Source organism: Buteo buteo, chromosome Z (assembly GCF_964188355.1).
Source record: "Buteo buteo chromosome Z, bButBut1.hap1.1, whole genome shotgun sequence".
NCBI classification, from domain to species: Eukaryota; Metazoa; Chordata; class Aves; order Accipitriformes; family Accipitridae; genus Buteo; species Buteo buteo.
This window is the reverse complement of record NC_134204.1, coordinates 8,108,607-8,127,818: the sequence shown is the minus strand read 5'-3', so window position 1 is coordinate 8,127,818 and position 19,212 is coordinate 8,108,607.

Here is a 19,212-nt window from a genome sequence, read left to right as displayed (position 1 = left end):
CCTCTAGTCAAGTTCACCTAAAGGACTTGATGACTAAATTTGTCCTGATATTAGGGAATACCTGGTGATATTGACAAATGCCCACTGGAGTCCAGAACGAGGTGGAACCACCCAACTCATTTTCATCTATGACCTACTGGTATAGTAAGCATTAATTTGAATGGAGGTCTTGGAAATACAGTAGCTTGCTCATTACTTTCTGTTCTCTGTCACATCTATTCTGTGACCTACTGCCTCTCTTCCTCTGTTTTACTCTTGGACCAGCTGCTGTTAACTATTATATTTTTTTCCCTTTACCGCTTTTCACTCGAAGCTATAATAGGCAGTTATTCTGAGCTCTGTATGATCTAAGGAAGTCTTGGGAAAGAGAGAGACACACACATATGTGTGTAGTGTTGAGGGAGGTTACAAAGTGGAAAATAAAGTAATATCTGCATTCCTTGGTATGCTTTCAATTTGATTTGTTGCAGAATTATCAAGCAAAGTTATCTGACCTGTGTTATGCAGGAGGAGTTACACAAGGTCCCTTTTGGACTTAAAATCTATGAATCTATATCAGCAACGGAAAGTACGTATGAGGTGACCTTCCCAGATTCACAGTACGTTTCAGTCAAGAATGTCTTATCTGACTACCCATTTAACAAGAAAAGGGTTATAACCAACAATCTCAGAAGTGCCTTAGTGTATTTTAAAGGCAAACAAGGTCATTTGCAATGATTCGTTAATTTTCAGGGAGCATTTGAGTTTTTCAGTTTGGGTTTTCTGTTGTGATTTTTTTTTTTTTTTTTCTTAATGCAGATTAAAATGTGGGTTGGGAAGGATGATTTTTAAAATCTGCTGGGAAAGATAACCTTTAGCTCCTACGTAAAGGGTCTTGTCAAGGAGTGTCCTGTCAAACTTACGTTTTTTCTGTGCCCAGAGAACATCAGTACTTAAAGAGACGATTGCTAAGACACCATTCCCTTGCTTTTACTCTCTTGCTTAGCAATACCTGTAATTTATTTGAAAGAATACAAGTAATGGCTGGACTGAGTAATGTGTCCTTCAGATGTAACCTTAGTGGGTACTTAATTCTTACAATTTGTTGACAAAAGCAGAGTGGGTCAAATGCCCTTGTCTGATCCAAGCTAGCTGAAAAGGTGTCTAAACGGTTCCAATAGTGTGAACCGTGATGATTTGGGCCAGAGCAGCCCAGGGGCTCTGGATGACTGAAGGAAGAGTTCCTGGAGGCAGTGTGAGGAAGAACTGCACTGGAGGAGGGCAGAAGGATAAGAACAACGTCCTTAATTCCCTGCCTCCTGAACACAAAGCCCAGGTGAGAGAATGGGGTGGAAGAAGCCCTCGTCCCCCATGGGTAATTTAAGACCTTAATTTCATTTCCAGTCCCGCTTCGCAGTGTTTCAGCCTCCATTTCTTGCACGACAGTGCAGTGCTTTTGATGAAAAGGAGGGTAAATGATCAGGCAACCTCAATTCCCCTTTCTCATGTTGTCCCCCCCAACAGACAGTGATACACAGTCTGCATAATCTGTCCTCCAGCAATAGGGTATGTGCATACATACGTTTGCAGAAAGCAGTGTGCTACAGTTAGGTAGCTCACCCAGATAAAACGTCCTGTGTATCTTCATCCGGAGGTGCCTTGAAGAAGTTCTACCACTGACCACAGAGCTTAACAGATCTCCAAGGGACAAGTACACTTTGATCCATGTTATACCCCAGGGCTCCTGCCCCATGCATACACTACTTTATTTCAAGGTTTCAGTGAAGAGTGAGGCATCTAGATTTGCTGTCTAGGCAAAAACAAACAAACAAACACTCCCCCCCCCAAAAAAAAAAAACCACCACAAAAACCCAAAACCCACACAAACAAAAAAATGGGGACAGTTTGCTTTATAGTCCAGTTTCCAGAAACAGTGACAACATGAGCTAGTCCACCCCAGCTGGCCAGGGACCAGGGCTTACTCCCTGACATAGGTCACTAAGTCAGTAAAAGAATATTCTTTATCTCCTCCTCTGTTTGTCTTGTTCAAGGCCATGAGTTTGTTGCCTGTATCAATCTGCTGCCTTTCTCACCTACCTGTTTTGCTTGCAGTTAAAGTTGCCTGTTCTGTTTTGCTACACAAAAGGTAGTTCCTGATATGAATAGGAAATATTCTTCTATAGTGGGATGATGTATTATAGGTATATATTATAGAATTCTGCAGTATAATATATTATTCCTGGAATACTATTCATATCTTTAAACCTGAACTGTAGCTAGACTGTCAGTGACCCAATCACAGCAGAATGCATGAATATCCAGCCTCCCATATTAATGTCCCTTAATCCTCCTTTTTCTTTTTTACCACTCTCAAGAAAGCCTCTTAATAAGGACAGAAAGTCAATACTTAAGATAGGGATTGTGTGGGGCTGGAAAACCTAATTTGTAATTGAAAAGCTCTTGATTTATCCAGGGTACAGAATGGGAGAAAATATCAAGGGTCTCCTTAGGCATCCCACCTGGAATCTTGACCCCTCTGATGCCTTGGAAACATGTCAGGAATTCTGCTGATTATGTGTAGAGTTATGGAAACAGCCTGTTCCCCTCTCTTGTTGCTCTCATTGCCTGAAAAGGAGAACCTATTGTCTTATCTCCTTAGGCAAGCCCTTAGTTTGGAAAGGACTCGAGTCTAAACATAAGTGGGCTGATGATACAAAAAATCCGTCATATCCTTTCCTTATTAGAACCATTTCTTATTTCTATTTTCTTCCCCAAACCACACGCACAGTCACTCATACATACAGATTTGTTTAAAATAATGAACAGGAGAGCTGTAATACTAAATACAGTATAACTGAACCTGCTCTCTTAAATATCTCCAGTGTCTTCCTATCAGCATCTGTCTCAGAGTCAGATTCCTGATCCACACTTTCAAACCTGTATTCACAATGCATTGCCCAATATAACTTATGCTGCAATCTGAAATGTTTTTCTAATTGTAATTAAGGAAAGTTCAAAGATGACTTATTTCATCAACCCCATCAAAAGCTGTGCATCCCAGCAAAATCAGGGTGGGAGGTGATCATACACTTGGGCATGACCACAGAGCAGAGGGGTCAGCAACCTCCCAGAATAATCTCTTCCCTACATCTTACCTTGTCATTCCCAAAATAATGCTGGTGTATGAAATAGAGTTTTGTCTCTCCCCATCTCCTTTTCAGTTTCTTTTTAATGGACTGTAATGACCATGAAGTGTTTTTATTCCAACGAGAAAATTCATTTATATGGAGAAGGAAAATCACCATTTAGAAGACGAGTCAGCACATGGAAATGCAATCTGTAATTTACTATCTGGATAAAAAAAAGAGACTTCAGCATAAATGAGACAGTGATTTCTGAGATCAAAGATTCTCGAGACCAGAATCCTTCAGAGCAGGATCCTCTCTCCAAAAGAGAGCATTAGACAACATTTAGAGAAAGAATAAGACAGACAAAACAACTGCAAAGTGATTTCTCACTGATACATTCCCCCAGCTCCTGGCAGCTTGTGATGTTAGCACTTCCTGAACTGAACTAACATCCCTTGCACAGTATTTAATGGCCTCCCACAGACCAGTTCTTTCTACATTTGTCTACTGCTTTTTTTAATCCTCCTGGAACCTCAGAAACATCCTGTGGTGATGAGAAACCCAGTTTAATTGTGTGTTGCAGGAAAATGACCTTCATTTGTTTCAAAATTTTTGTCCAAGGATGTCTTGGATAACCCCTGATTTCTGTATTTTAAGGACTAACGATATAGTGTTCCTTTTCCCTTTTCTATTCTGTGCGTGACTTTAGAGGCCTCTGTGAGAAACCTGACACAATCACCATTTTTCCCAAGCTTCAGAGTTTGACTATTGAGTCTTTTCCTGTACAATACCCATCTGCAAACACAGATCATTTTTGTCACCTTTTCCTGCATTTTTTTTTATGACTCTGATATATCACTTTTTTAGAAGCTGCGAGAAATATTCAAAATATGGCTGTACATTACACTTGTTCCAAGGCTGCCACCTTACAAGTCCATTTCCCTAGTTTGACACAGGAGCTCCTAGGTTCGTGGGAACATACTATTACTGAAGACACTGGGATCTAAACACCCTCATTCTCCACCTACGGGCCCAGAGGCTGCTTGGTTTTCATTTGTGTGGGGGATATTTTGGCCCCATGAGCAGTGGAACAAACCCTCAAGATGTGTAACAGCTGAGGCAGCTGCTTGAGTGGATCCATCATTATCACTCAAGTACGCTCGGTGGATAAACAGAGGCCGTCGGTCCCTGGGGCTGTTAATCTGACACCTTTCATGGAGCACTAAAAGAATTCACTTAAAATTAAAAACAATGCACAGCTGCTTCAATGGATAAGTCATGCCATTTGCATGAGGATAATGGATAATCAATATACAATGGTGACACAAATTAAATGTGGATTAAACAGTCATTGTTCCACAGCTATGCTCTGTGTGATTTTTCCAGATATCATGTGATAGTCCTGTATTTTCTATTATTGCTCAAGAAAAATGCATTTTCTTCTTTTGGAAAATGCTGCTTCTTTATCAGCCACACTGGTACAAAATAAACAAATGAAAGTGCTAATTTCCCCCATTTATCTACCACATCAGAGGTCACCTTTTGGAGAATGGCAGAGATTGTAGAGGGAAAGTATTTCTTCTCCTTGCAGTTCTCAAATACTCTTGGTGCAAGAGATTATGGGGATGGGCTAATAATGATAGGTCAGGATGAGCTTACCTAATTTTAAAATTCTAAAAGTTATTTTCTTTCAGATAGGCTTTCTCTGTAGTTAATAGGGAGATACAGACACTTATCCTAAGAATAGGACATAAGGCGTACGGGATGAATCATTCCCTGGAGACGTCTGTCTCTCTCCACTCAGTACTGAGTGAGCCAAGACAAACTGCTTAGTTTAGGTGTCCAAATTCTATGTGGCTAAAATTATGTGAAATGAATCTTGTTCCTATTTGTTCTATAAGAGTTGTCTAGTAATATTCAGATTTTTTTTAAAAAAATATTCCTGCTTTCAATTTACCCATAAAATTATAATTAAATATTTCAGCATTGTTAATACATTCAAACATTTAGCCAACTTTAGGAAACACGGTTACTTCCAATGTAGGAGAGTAACCTGAGTGATTTATCCAAAGTTACACAGAACTTCTTTGAGGCAGAAATTTTTGACTCATGAAATCTTAAGCTTAGATCATTCTTCTCTTTAAGCTTCAGTGGAACGTAGGCACTGAACTCCTATAGTTTCCTTTGAAAGATTTATGTTGCGGTGGCCAAAATTTCACCTAAGCCTCAGTGACAGGGAACAGCTGAAAGAGGCAGCTGAAGGAAAAGTTATGCACAGGACCAAAGGTTGAATTTAGACTCTGAATATAGCTCTTAATCATTTCAGATAAGTCAACCAAAAAACATAATTAATAACAAAAAGTAATAATGAACTTCTGTCTAACATACACTACTTAACTAACCTCAATTCAAATCACTGACCTAGAAGTATTAAACTCCCTTTGCTATTACTAATCAGATGAGAGAAACATCCAGTGCTCAGAGAAATGATCTTTTTTTCATTTATTTCACCGAGACAAATTAAGCTCTTTTCAGTCTGTGATATTTTTTCACAGACAGAGCTGATGGCAAAAAAGACCCACTTCTTTTTATTTGTCAAAACATTTGTTGAGAGAAAAAAAGGTGGAGGGTGTTAAAAACCAGAATTATTTTAGTCATAGTTCTTAAATTCTTAAGAAATTTTCATCCATTTCACAAAGTTCTTGGAAAAGAAAATATTGGAAAGTTCCATTCTCTTTCTATTTAACCTTGTCATTTTTCTTTCAAAACGGAAGATTTCTGGCAAAGGAGAAGCGAGGAATGTATTTTATTATGGTGGTAGGTCTGTGAGTTCAGGGCTCGTCCTTCAGACAGGTTGAAAAGCGTTCCACTCGTTCCTGCTACACATGAGTACTTGAACATCAGCATTTGCAATAAAAAGGCAGCCAGAGACTGAGACAAACCTCAGACAGACTTGACATTAGATTTTCGAAACTATTTAGTTTTGTATTAGCCTTGCTTTTTTCTTAGAGGCAGTAGTGAAATTTGCACCGACCTCATGGGGAACAGAGGAAGGCCTGCACCGTGTACTTCCAAATAGCTCACCAGAAGTCTTTAAAATATATGCCCTTGCTTGGCTCTCCTGTTTGCCTGTTTGATCTATGCTGTAATGGGAATGGTTTCATCTGCACTGCTACTAGCCATCTGAGCTGTTCACCATTCCCAAAGAATTTTGCTTTCAAGCTGGCTGCAAGCTGACATTGCCTTTTTGTAATATATTTATCTGGGTGTTTGCTGGCAGGGGTGGAGAGAAATGCCAGTTATATAAGTGAGAAAACCTGTTTTACAAGTGAAAATAATGTCTACAATCTGGAAGATTTAAATGAGTCAGACGTTAGGATACACATTTAAACCAAAACCCTGATACATTTGAATCCAGCAAATGCTTGCACATGCACGTAATCCTTGGGTAATCAGTGAAGAAATACTCACATGACTTAAGCTATTCACAGGTATAAGACTTTGCATGACTGCTCCCTCAAGTGGGAATATTAAAATTTCTGCAAGTGAAGTATTAAGCACAGGTTCTTACTGAGAGTCACTTACTATCAGCTGCAAAACCAATTGTATGACATACCCTGCATGGCACACACCATCAGTTAAGCAAAACTGCACTGTGATAGATTAGAAGTGGCCAAATAGCAAGGGTTTATGCTAAGCATCAGGCAGAATTTCAGCTGTTTGGAAAATCAGAGGTCAGATCAATGCCCATCTATTAATATATGGTTTGTTTTTTTTAAAAAAAAGAGAAAATATTTTAATTTTATTTATTTTTAATGATGTCTGGCTGTAACACCAGCTAATTAGAAATAACTAATGCGGGAAAACATCTGCAAGTTAAAATTATTTTCAGCTTAAATCTTAGCATTTGCCAGTACAGAAATGATATGTTAGGCATGTTGCACTCTCTCTCAGTATGATAGCAACTAAAGTGGCTTAAAATTGGATTCATTTATAAAGCTGGACATCATTAATATCACCCCCTGCATGACAGTAATTCATTTCATTCTGGTTTGTCTGCACAGCGGTAGGGGCACTGGTCCTTGTATTCAGATCACAGTCCTAATTAAGTATTCATTATAGAATACATATTTTTTCATTTAAGACAGAATATCAAACATTCATGCCTGGTATTAAACTTGTTTACCATTGGACTATTGTTTTATTAATAAACACTTCCGTACATGTCAGCACTAACTTCAGGGTCAAAAATAGATCTGTGTTGAAACTCGACCCTCATATACAAATTTCTTGGGACTTTTTGGAAGAAAAGCTGCAACCTTTGTATTAGTATCAACCTCTGTGATTTCAGGGAGAGCAATAAAACCTTGTGAGATTCTTTATTCTATTTTCTGTTTGAACGTACCTGAAATTTCATGAGAAAAAGCCGATTAGAGGTTTGTGGTATCAAATAAAACTCTATGGCAGATATTTAGATTTAGTTTGATTTCAATCTTGAGCTCATGAACACCAAGCTACATTTCTAATGCAGTTAATAAATTCTCCAAATCAAGCAGACTGAGGAAAAATTCTTGATTCAGAGTCAGAATACTAATTTCTGAGCACCATGTAAGAAGACATGGAAACCTATCCTGCTCAAATCAGCTTGCACTTACAGTCATGTATGACATCAATCTCCTGTTCTTCTATTTTCCTCCCAGGCCTGTCTGAAGCAAAGCTCACAGACGTTCCTCAGCCCAGCTCCAGAGATGTCAGAGGCCAGGAGAACCTCAACTGTATCCTCTCTGCTGTGCTTGATTTTCCCTGCTCTGGTATTCCTCATCTCCCCTTGGTTAGGGCAAGCAGCAAAACTGTCTCACTTTGACCTTTCCAGCACACCTGGAAAACTTTCCTTTCCTGTGAACTCCTGAAACAAGTCCATGTGAATCGTTAGTCTGTACCTTGCAAATATCTTGTGGTCTTGCTGGAGGAGCTTTCCCAAAGGTAGGAGAAAGAAGCCATGGGTACAATTAATCTTACCGAACTTTGGAAATGTAAAAAGTATATTCATAAATCTGTGCTACTTACTCAAAGCTCTTCCAAGAGCCAACGGAAAAAAGAAAAAAAAAAAGTACCTCTACAGGAAAATGCAGCTGATCCATTTTATATGCATATCTTAGCATGACGTGAATCAAGGAATAATCCAGCTACTCAAATATAGGTTTATAATGTAATTAAGGGTGCTGTTGGTTGTCTGAGACATTGTGAGAAGGAATAACTCTTAGATACCAGAATCCAGCCCCTGGTTTCCTTAATCTACCTTTAGGAAATTTGTTGGGACCTCCAGTAGACAAGACAGGATTTTCTCATGTTTTACTCATTCTCTTAACCTGTCAGTTCTGAATGAGCTGAGAGCTATTGAGAGCAATGTGCTTTAGTTTTCAGTGTTCTGTAATCCTTTTCTGCATTTTTTGTCTAAAATAAGACTAGAAACACAACAGAGATGGTAAATAACACTACAGTCATCCTTAGGGTTAGAGTATGTTGAAGAAATTCTAGGCAAATACCAGTATTTCAATCATTGTCATCATTTCCACATAGAAAGACTCCCAGAAGTCTCAGAGGATAAGTGTGAAGTAATTTTATATATATATATATAGAATACTCAGGAATAATGGAATAAATTAATTATTTTAACAAAAACTCTCCAGCTTGACAGCATATTTTACAAATAGAAAAAAATATATTTGGGTTCTTCTTTTTCAGAAAAAAAACCCCAACTTTGAATGGAAGTTTTTGTTTCCTGTACTTGAAAGAAGTTAATGTAAAGAGAAAGTAGAAACTTTACAGGATGATTCAAACTATTAGAAATAATAACAGTTTGAAGAAACTAAGGGAAGGGTTTTATTATTTGTTCTTCTGGGAGAAGTTTTGTGAGAGTCCTAGAAGACTGGCCATGGAAGTATTTTAAGATCTGTTGCTTGGATTACTTAATTCTTATGTGGACAAAACACCAGAAAATAATCGTAACAGGAAGGAAGACAGAAAATATAATGTACAATAAAGGTTTTTTTCTGGAGGAAGTTGTGTTTTGTTGAAAAATCATTTAAAAAAAGGAAACTTTTTGGATGAAAAAATAATTAAATTATAAAATGCTACTTCTTTGAAATCTTTGGTTTAGTTGAAAGTTCAGTTTATCACTTAGATGGGAGTTTTGATGACTGAGCTATTTTCATGAGTGCTCCAAGATACATTTCAGTCAAAAAGAAACACGTTATCACAGACCTACTATCTATATTGTTTAAGTTAACCTAGTTCATTTTGGATTAAACAGGCTGGGGAGCACAGATGAGCGGTACTGTCAGGTAAAGGGACATTAATGAATGTCTAGTGGTCAGAAAAGGAGGAGCTGGCCTCTTAATCTGGATAATATGTGCCTACACCTGAAGTGCAGTCAGACCCTATGGGAGACATTGATTTGAATGAGTACAGATATCCATCATGCAGATACCTCTGACCTACTTACCTGAGAGTCCCTTTATAGTCAAGAGCGTGATTCTTTCCACCCTAACACAGAAATGTAAAACAGACTGTATAAATTGCATCCTGAAAGCTCCTACCACTCCCTGTGGAGTAAAAGAGAGTCCAGGATGATGCGTTCAAAGAGAGGTGATGCTGTTATGTCTCCCATCTACCGTTAGGTAAGATAAATCCAAGAAGATGCTACTGAGCTCCCTGCACTGACAACCAGAAGGCACATACATATTTACATCTTAATATAGCTTGAAGACTAAGGTCAGCAGTAGGTTAACAAAGCTAGAAAGAAAAGAAAGTGATAGTAATAGAAATGCCTTTATATTGCATTGACTGCAAAACCCAGGACATGTAGTGTTGTTTGCTATGAAGCCCAGCGTAAGCAGGACACCAGTGTACAGCTGGGTCAAAATTAAAAAAAAATAGAACCAATGTAGTAATGGTACAGCAATGAGAGGTTTCAAACGTTTGGTGAGGATACCACAGCTAATGCTTTTTTTCTTCTGTGGGATGATATGTGGTCCATGACTAGGGCGAGCTGATGGATTCTGCCCGTAGTGAAGATTAGACTGTTGAACTCTTTGTTCTTTGCAGGGACTTAACTTGTTTTGTTTCTCAGTTTACTCGTGTAAAAAAGAGTTACCTTTCTGAATAGCTCTGTGGTTCTCATTAGAGCTGAAATTTTCTTTTTTCTTTTTTTTTTTTTTTTTGGTGACTCATTTATTGGAGGGGAAAAAAGGAAACTAGAAAAGGACATTAAAAAAGTCCAACTGTAGAGTGGTAAATTCAATCCAGGAAATGATTTTGAACAGCAGTCAGGAGAAATGAAAATGTCAAATATTTTCCTGCTTTTCAAGGCAGAGTCACAAGACATCATAGACACCAGCTATAAAAATCAGCAAAACAAGGTTGCATCTTGCATTCTATAACCTAATAATATTTAAAACATACATGTTTTACTTGGAATTAATTCTTTTTCTGACTTAAATGGGATTCAAACTTGTATATCCTTCATCTGCAGGGAAATGCCCAGCAGCTGAGGACTGTATATTCTAAAATGGGCTTCTCTCAATGTCAAGATAAATAGACAGCTATTGCATAATCAAGAAAGCATAGTTATTTCACATTGCTTCAGGTAATATATTTAGAAATATGATACTTACATGGGTGCCTCTATTCTAATCCTATAAGAAGAATATCTGTCCAAAATTTTTAGGACCAAATATTTCTGGATTGTTTATTAACTCCCTTCTGAAACAAGCAGACAATTTGTAATTTAGTTCACTAGAAATACTGAAAAACTGTAAATGCCTTTTTGGAGTTCTTTAGAGTCCTTGGAAAAACACCAGAGTTTGGGGTTTTTTTGGTTGGTTGGTTTAGTTTGGGTTTTTATTAACCACTATGAATCTATTATGATTTTCCATTTAGCTCAGCTTGAAATAAATGCCTATTTTTTTTTTTTTTGCCACTTTAATAGAAATAAAACAAACATACAAAGTGCATTTTCCCATATTTACCGGCTATAGTCAGAAGAATTTGCCACTTTGTAATAATAAGCATAAATGGTCAGGTTATCAGTGTATATATTTACACAGAATTTCATCATTTCCCAGTCTGACTTTGTCTGAATTGAAAAACACTTTCATATTTTTACCAATATAATGTTTAGGGAAAGACAAAAATTCTACTTCTGTTGGGATGAAATGTTTCAGTTTGTTTTGATATTTGTTATATCCTAATCTGTCATACGTAAAACATTTAAAACGAAACACTTGAAAAATGAAAAAGTATTTTTGAAATTACAGAAACAAGATGTTTCAAGTCTATTAAAATTTAGGTATTAATTCTACCTTTTTAGGTTTAAAAGAAAAAAAAAATCAAAATAGGTATGATTTTGAGAAATACTTAGACCTTGTCTTAACTGAATTGTCTGGCAGAAAACCATTCCGTCAGTAGAAGACAGTAGAAATATCTTCTACCTACTGTTGTTCAGAAAGCATTTCTCAGTAGTATTAATAGGCAAGGCAAAAGCAAGACATGTTCAGTATTATCTACTCCTTGCAGACAAGGTCAGATACAGTAAAGCGCCATTTTCAGAAGCAGCTGTCCATGATCCAGGCAAGAGTTGGATGTAGAATGGATTGACCTTCTAGAAAGCATTCATTGGTGTGGGGGTTTTTTATTATCTAAGGTACAAATCCCACAGGCTATAGTAAAAAATGACCAGAAAGAAAAAGTTGTTTGACATCAACAGTGACAAATGCCAAAATTCTACATGGGGTCTGTAGAAAACAGGGGAAAAAAGTATAAACTTGCAATAAAAATGTATCTTTTCAGTTCAATGTGTTCCTCAGATGAGGTGTTTCGGAACCCTGGTTCTTTCTGAGAGAGTCCTACATGTGAAACTCAGTTTATAGCTCCCTCTTGATCACCCAGTTGAGATCTGAGCTTCTTGGACGTGAAGAGTTCTTTCAAACCATGATGACTACATGTTTCAGGGTCCCTTCTGATTGGAAGAACAGCCAGGGGCAACATTGCTTTCTCCAATCTACTTTTCATGTCTTTCCTCACTTTCCAGGCCTTTGTGGCAATCTCACTACCCTCTGCTAGATCAGGTTAATGCTCAAGCACAGAATGTGCCATAGAGATCCCCTGTGATAGTGGAAGGCCTTCTGTACAATGGCAGGAGAGAATTTTTTTTTGTCCTTCATCTGTGCCTTTAAACATGGGAGTCAGAAGGAAATTTTCCAGGCTATTCATTTATAACAGGCAGAATGAGCTAGAAAAATGTCCTAGTTATTGCAAACCTGTGAGAAAAGGATATGGTTTGAATATGACTGAATAAAAATGAGGGCACACAAACTCAGTGAAGAGAAGAGATGTTACAGTGCTTAGCAATAATGGTTACAGTCTCATTTTCTGACAAACTGGTATAGAATATAATCACAATGTGAGCTCCATAATTAAAGCAAAGATAGCAGTGACATTTTTATTGTATATTTCAACTGCTGAATAAGTTCCTTTTTTTTTTTTTTTTTTTTTTTAAACTCATACAGAAACTATTCATTTTTGCAGGCAGGAACAACCCAGCTAGTGGAACTCTTAATTGCATGCAGCACTGTGCCAAGAAAAACTCCAATCCAGTGAGTCTCTTTTGTTGAGTAGCAATGGTGAAACTCAGAGGCTTGGTTTTGAAGTGTGAATGTTTAGCTACAAAAAATGCAGTCTTCAAAATGCATTCAGAAAATCAGACTCTGTCCCTTGTTCTGAATGGGATTTGTATCAGTTCAATTTTAGCCAAAACATGCTGTGTTTGACTGTCTTGCCGAATCAAAACTAAATGCCCAATTTTGCTTATGGTGGAATCATAAAAGGAAAAAGAATATGGAGACATCATTTAACCAGAAGTCAAAGTGAGAATAACTAAAACTCAACCACCTACTCTTAGAAGCAGAAAGGTTCTTTGACCATTCTACTCATTTATTCCAGTGCTTGCCTTTCTAAATATTGAATTTAATCCCCTGCTCTGTCATTAGTTCTTATCCTGCCTTCAAGAGACATGGAAAATATTTAGTTTGTTCCTTTTTGCAGAAATATTTTTGTAAACTTGAAGACTTTCAATATACTCTATCCATTGCATTCCTAGATTACCACCCATAGTTCTTCTACTGGCTTTTCTCACCCCATCTTATCCAGTTGGCTATATAGCTTTCTCTCTTCTGGGGTCTCTCTATCTGGATATAAAGGGATTGTCTGCATAATTGTCCCTCCTTTAAGACAACCCTACCCAAATAAGACAGTCAATACTTCTGAAAGACACAACTTCCTGCCAGGTCTCTCAGAGCAGGGATTTCACTTAGAAGGGAATGAAGAATGAAGAAGCACAAGCAAAGATAGATTAAATGGCCTGCATGACATTATATGGAAAAGATGTAACAGAAGTGGAAGAAAGAAGCCTGGGCTTCTAAATATCAAGCTCTCATAACAATGATTCATGTAAAGTTTTCGCTGACTGGTCACACATAGCTGAAACTTGATGAAGAGATCTCCAGGTTTTCTAAGCTCTAGTGGATTGGAAACATCCTGAAAATACCTAAAATACCTTTTGTTCTCATGTATTCTGCCCTTATTTCACTGTCTTTCTGAAATCAGGAATCACCTACAAGTTAAAAAGGACAATGCATACAAATAAAGGTTGAGATTGTCAGCTCAACTGACAGTGAAGATAAATTGATTACTCTGCCATAAAGTTTAACAAACTTTTTGAGCTTCCAAAGTAGCTTCAGTTTTTCTATAGGAGATTTTTTATTTGTTTCTGATATTTCAGCCAGTTCTTATTCTTTCTCAACTGTTTTTTCCTTTCTTAAAATCTCTTGGGAAAATTCCCAATAAAAGAATAAATCTGTCACATGAATTGATTTACTGCACAGCAAGATCATGCTTTTAAAGATGTCTCTATTATAGGAAAATTAATTTCTCAAGCTACTTAACATAGTTCTAGTAAAAGCCTTCCACCCCAGGGAGTGCAATGAGCAACAGTACCTGTGCAGGCACAGTAGGAAGTTTATCAATCTGTGCTTTGTTTATTTTTTTCCAGGGAACATCTTTGGGTTGCAACATGGAAAATATAGATGCAAACTTCTCAGAATTGTCCCACCCACAATTCCATTTTTTCTCTGTGTCTGTTGCCCAAAAAATAGACACCATGGTGCAAGAGTAACTGCTTGTGTAAATTTTTTATTTTTTTTTTAAGTAAGGAAGGATCTCCCAAATATTCTGGCATCTTCTATGACTCAGAGCGTAAGGGTAAGTTGACATCATGGCTGAATGATATGTTCCAAGCACTAAATGGCCTCATATTATATATATAAATGTGTGATCCAAACCTAGGTTTTTCATCTTCTTCTCCAGATTTTCTATATCAGATGATCCTACAGGATAAACAGTCACAGAATCATAGAATCATTGATTAGAGAGAACCTCTGGAGGTCATCTAGTCCAGGATTCACGGCAGGCTTTGCTAGTCAACATCAGATCAGAGCAGATGGAGCTATGAATAGCCATGTCTGGAAAGTTTCCAAGGGTGGAGACTCCACAGCATCCCTGGGTGACAGGTTCCAGTACTGCACCTCTGGTCTGATAAGAATTTTTTTTCCTAAAGTCCAGTCTGAACATCCCAAACCACAAGTCATTATCCCTTGGTATACCACCTGCTGGAAAAAGTTTGGCATTTTCATCTTTATTACTGCCTGTCAAGCAGTTGTAGAGTGCAGTTAGGTCACCTCTTACGTCTTCACCGGAAAAATTGTGAAATGGGGCAATAAATTATAATCCAGTACAAATCACAATTATAAAAAACCAAAGGTTAAAACATCTGCTGTGGAAAGAAATATATCACAACTATCAGAAAGTCAGATCATTTACAATGATCTTCATGGAGTCATGCTGATTCTTCTTGACCCTTCTATATTTTCCGTATGAATAAACTGTCTCTTTCCCTCAAAAATGCAACCAGAAACCTCAGGAGATCAAACCTCCTTCAGGACCTTTTCTAGTTGAGATGGAAACAGCTTAAATATGAAACATGGTAATTTCATAAATATTTTTGGCAGTGTACAGCTTTTTCATATAATTTGTCTCATAATTAAGATTGGGCCAGCCCAGGAGTTATCACTTTCTGGTTCCACAGTGCAACCTTACAGAATGGGTGCTTCAGTAATGGTTTTATTGAGGGAAATTCTGTGGTTCATGTGTGTGCATTCAGGACCTTGCTATTAGAGGAAACCGACTGGCCTTAAATTCTGTGAAATTTTTAAATCATAACTATCACGTCGGTAGCCAGTGGCATCCACATTGCCACTGATCTAGTCCCACCCACATCTCAGAGCTGTGCTACAGATTAATCAGACCAATTTTTCCACAGCTATTAGCAGTCAGAAGAGATCTATTGTTGTTGGTTAGTGGGAACCTTATCTCCAGAATGTCAACAACATGTCTTGCATAATGATTTTAAAATATGGTCAGTGTCTTTTTGCTCTATGTTAATCCTTATAAAATTAATAAAGTATGTTTCCACTGCTGTTAAATTAGCAGTGCAGTTTGCCTAATAAAATGTGTTTTGCTGTCTTGGTTTTATGGGCAAAGTAATAAACTACAGTTCTCAAAAGCAGCTTGATACAGTACAAGAAAAACCTTTACAAGTTTCTACTTAGATTCTAGTCAAAAATAATAAGGCACAGATTATTTTTAGATTAAAGACCATATGTTAGACAATAGACATTTTAAAAAACACTGTGGTTTTCATAATTGCATTCAGGTGCTATTTTCATATTCTGCCCTACAAGTCCAAGATATTCACTTGTCAGTTATGGGTGGGAAGAAGGCCTATAGATATAGATAATGTGCCAAAAAATACAGAGAGCTGTTAATCTGATTTAATAAATTCTTGATCAGTTGTCATATGCCTGCCTCTCCCCACTCCTGAGACAGAACAGGAAAAGATTTCCTCTTGCTTATGATTTCTGTTGCTTTTTTCCACCTGTGCATTTAATTTTTCCAGACCAAAAGTTATGAGCCAAAAAAGAAGGGGGGTTTGGGGGAAGGCAGGGAGCAACTATCTTCTGCTTTTGCACAAAAAATAAAAATAAATCTACAGGAAAAAAAAAAAAAAGCCTGATTTTTTACAAAACTAAGATCTCCTTATAAAAGGACTCACAAAGAAAAAAATCTGTGTCTACCTAAGAGATTAACTGTTCTTAAGAAAGTGCATAGAAAAAGTAAATAATTCAAAGGATATGGTGGCTGAATCTTGACAGACTCTGAGCTTGGTCTTGACTGAGACTAAATAGCTCAATAGCTCTAAATCTTTCACAGCTAGGTTCTTAGTTAGTCTCCTAAAAGAGTATTTAAGCATATGAATGAAACATTTTAGGTTTTGGTAGTGTAAACACAAGCAGCTTTCAGGTGCTGAATCAAAAAATACCAGGGTGGACCTAACTTTAAGCATGTGCAAGTTAGGGACATTCTCTAAGTTCACAGTCCTGTGTCTTTTCCTGGTCAATGGGGAGAAACAGCCCTCCATGGAGTATTTTCTGACCTTCAAAGATACGTGCTTATGGTATGTAATATGAATCACGTTAAGCACATCACCTTCAACTGTCTACTTAAGTTTCTTAGGCAACTAACTTAGTTTAGCTTGGAGATGGTTAAGGTTAGGCAAAAATTATATACCCTCTTTAATGCTTTTAAAATAGGCATATCCCTAAATCTCTGCAGTGTTCTAGGGGATTTAAACATATTTCTGTGGAATACTTTACTGATTCCATTGCAGTTAAACAACTCCTTAAGCTAGTTTTGTGAAAGTATCTGAGGTTTTTTTGCTTGTTTGCTTGGTTTCTTTAGGTAACCATATTTCAGCCAATTAATTAGAACATTTTGATCTTTCTCCAAACTTTCTTTGAAAAATGAGATCTTCATCTCAAAATTGGTGCAGAAATCTTACAAGATCCTGAGAAAAGAATTTTATCTTAGCTTGTAAGAGGTTTGTATTTTTTTTATTTTTTTTTTTAGAGTTATGACACATAGGATCATCTGCCAAAATGAAAAGTTGTGTGGCAAAGAGAAATAAGTTTAAATTGAGAACTTTCAGTTCAGACTGAAAATGGACGGCATAAGGACAATCTACATGAACTTTTGTGACTGCTCATTCACCTCTATACCTTTTTCCTCATTCAGTATTTTGTGCAGATGAGAAATGAAATTTACCTTGAATTGGTTTGGTGATTTAAGATGCTTTACTTAAGATAGGAGCCTGGTTGCAGACTGGCTTTTCCCAGGCTTCACAGCTTAGAAACAACCTTTTATATGGTGATAAAATCAAAAGTGTTCCCTGACCAGCAGAATATAGAGTACCTTGTTGTAATGATTTATAAATTTCTACAACAGCTTAAATAGCAGAGTCTTGTCCTTCATCAGAAAACCCTTTAGCCTATTGTACTGGACTTCTCTGAAATATGGAAGATATGAGGACACAGCTTTTTAGAAAAAGCAAGGTTTTGAACTTAGTTTAACAATGTACTGTACATACATTTTAATCATTAGATTATTAGATAGAATAGAATCAAGATTTTCTACACATCTTGCATGTTTTTAATGTGCACTAGGTGATGAACCAGATTTATGTGACTCTAGGCAGCACAGAAGCAAACATCTAGTTCCATAATATGTACTAGTCAGTTAAGGAAAAGATGAGTCTTTAGGCTAATGTAAGAGATTAGGGGATCTATGTTCTTTGTTCAAGCATGACTGTGTTGTCTAAAAATAATAGTTTTTAAAGACATTTTATCCAGGTTAAAAAATATAATTCTAAATTCCATTTTTTATCATATGAGACTTAAATCTATTTGCAATACTGAGAACAAGACAATTACAGTGATGTTAATAAGGTTTATGAATACTGTTTCTTCAGGTATAGGATCCATGGAGTGCTGAGACATATACAGGGAAGCTGTCTATACCTGAAATTCTGTAAGATTAGGAAATCACACCAGGGTCAGCTTTGCAAATAGCTTTCCAGTGGTGCTAAATCTGGTACTAAATGGCACCCAAACTGCACCAATATGAGCATCAACCAACAGCATTTCCCTTCAAAACCATCTCTGTTTCAGGCAAGCTTACATAATACTACATGCAAGATGTGTATGAGATGAAAGGACTTAAATATCAGAAAATAAGATCATTACACCACCAGTTACTACCTGACTGATGTGTTTGAATTACACTTTTTTGTAAGCAAAGCAGAGGTAAAAGATTAGGTCTTTCCACAGATGGAGGTCAGTTTTCAGAAAGAATATTCAAAGGAAGGCTGTATCACCCCTCAACCCAGACCCTGAAGAGGGAAGAAAATGTATGGATTTTGACAAGAACTGGGTCAGTTTCCAGAAGGACCTTGCAAGTATCTTTTACTGTTTCTTTCTTTTATGGATTTTGTTTCCAATTTTGTAAAGAGATATCTTACCCTGACCCTTGCTGGAGTAAACTGGACTTACTATTCTTACTAAATCTTTTAAGTAATAAAAAGTGATCTCAAATTTATCTGAAAAACATTGAGAACTCCTTCTCGTAGGGATCAGTGAACTGTGAAACTCTTTATAAAAGTGCGTCGTGAGATGTTTGTGTCCTTTTGTATGTGTTACCAAAGTGTTATTTGGAAAGAAGAAGGAAGTGAGAAGAAAATTAGGACATGATAATAGTTACATATATTATAACCACTAACAGGACACTTAAAGATCTACATTGCTGGGTTTGGTTCTGTGTAGAAAAGTTAAGCTGAGGTTTGTTTTATGTTGTCCCTTTGAAACTTAGATCCATCAAGAAGATTTTCATTGATTTCATTTTCTTTGCGCTTTACCACCATCAGCTGTATTGATAGAACAGCTGTGTATAGCTCCCAAGTAACTCCTGCAATAAAGCAAAAGAAGAAATACATTTTGCTCCATCTAAAGCTTCTCTCCCCAGTTATGTTTCTCAAAAGGTAAACCTAGCTTCTATAAGGCGATCTCGGTGTCTTTAAGGGGAAATTCCAATTATCAGG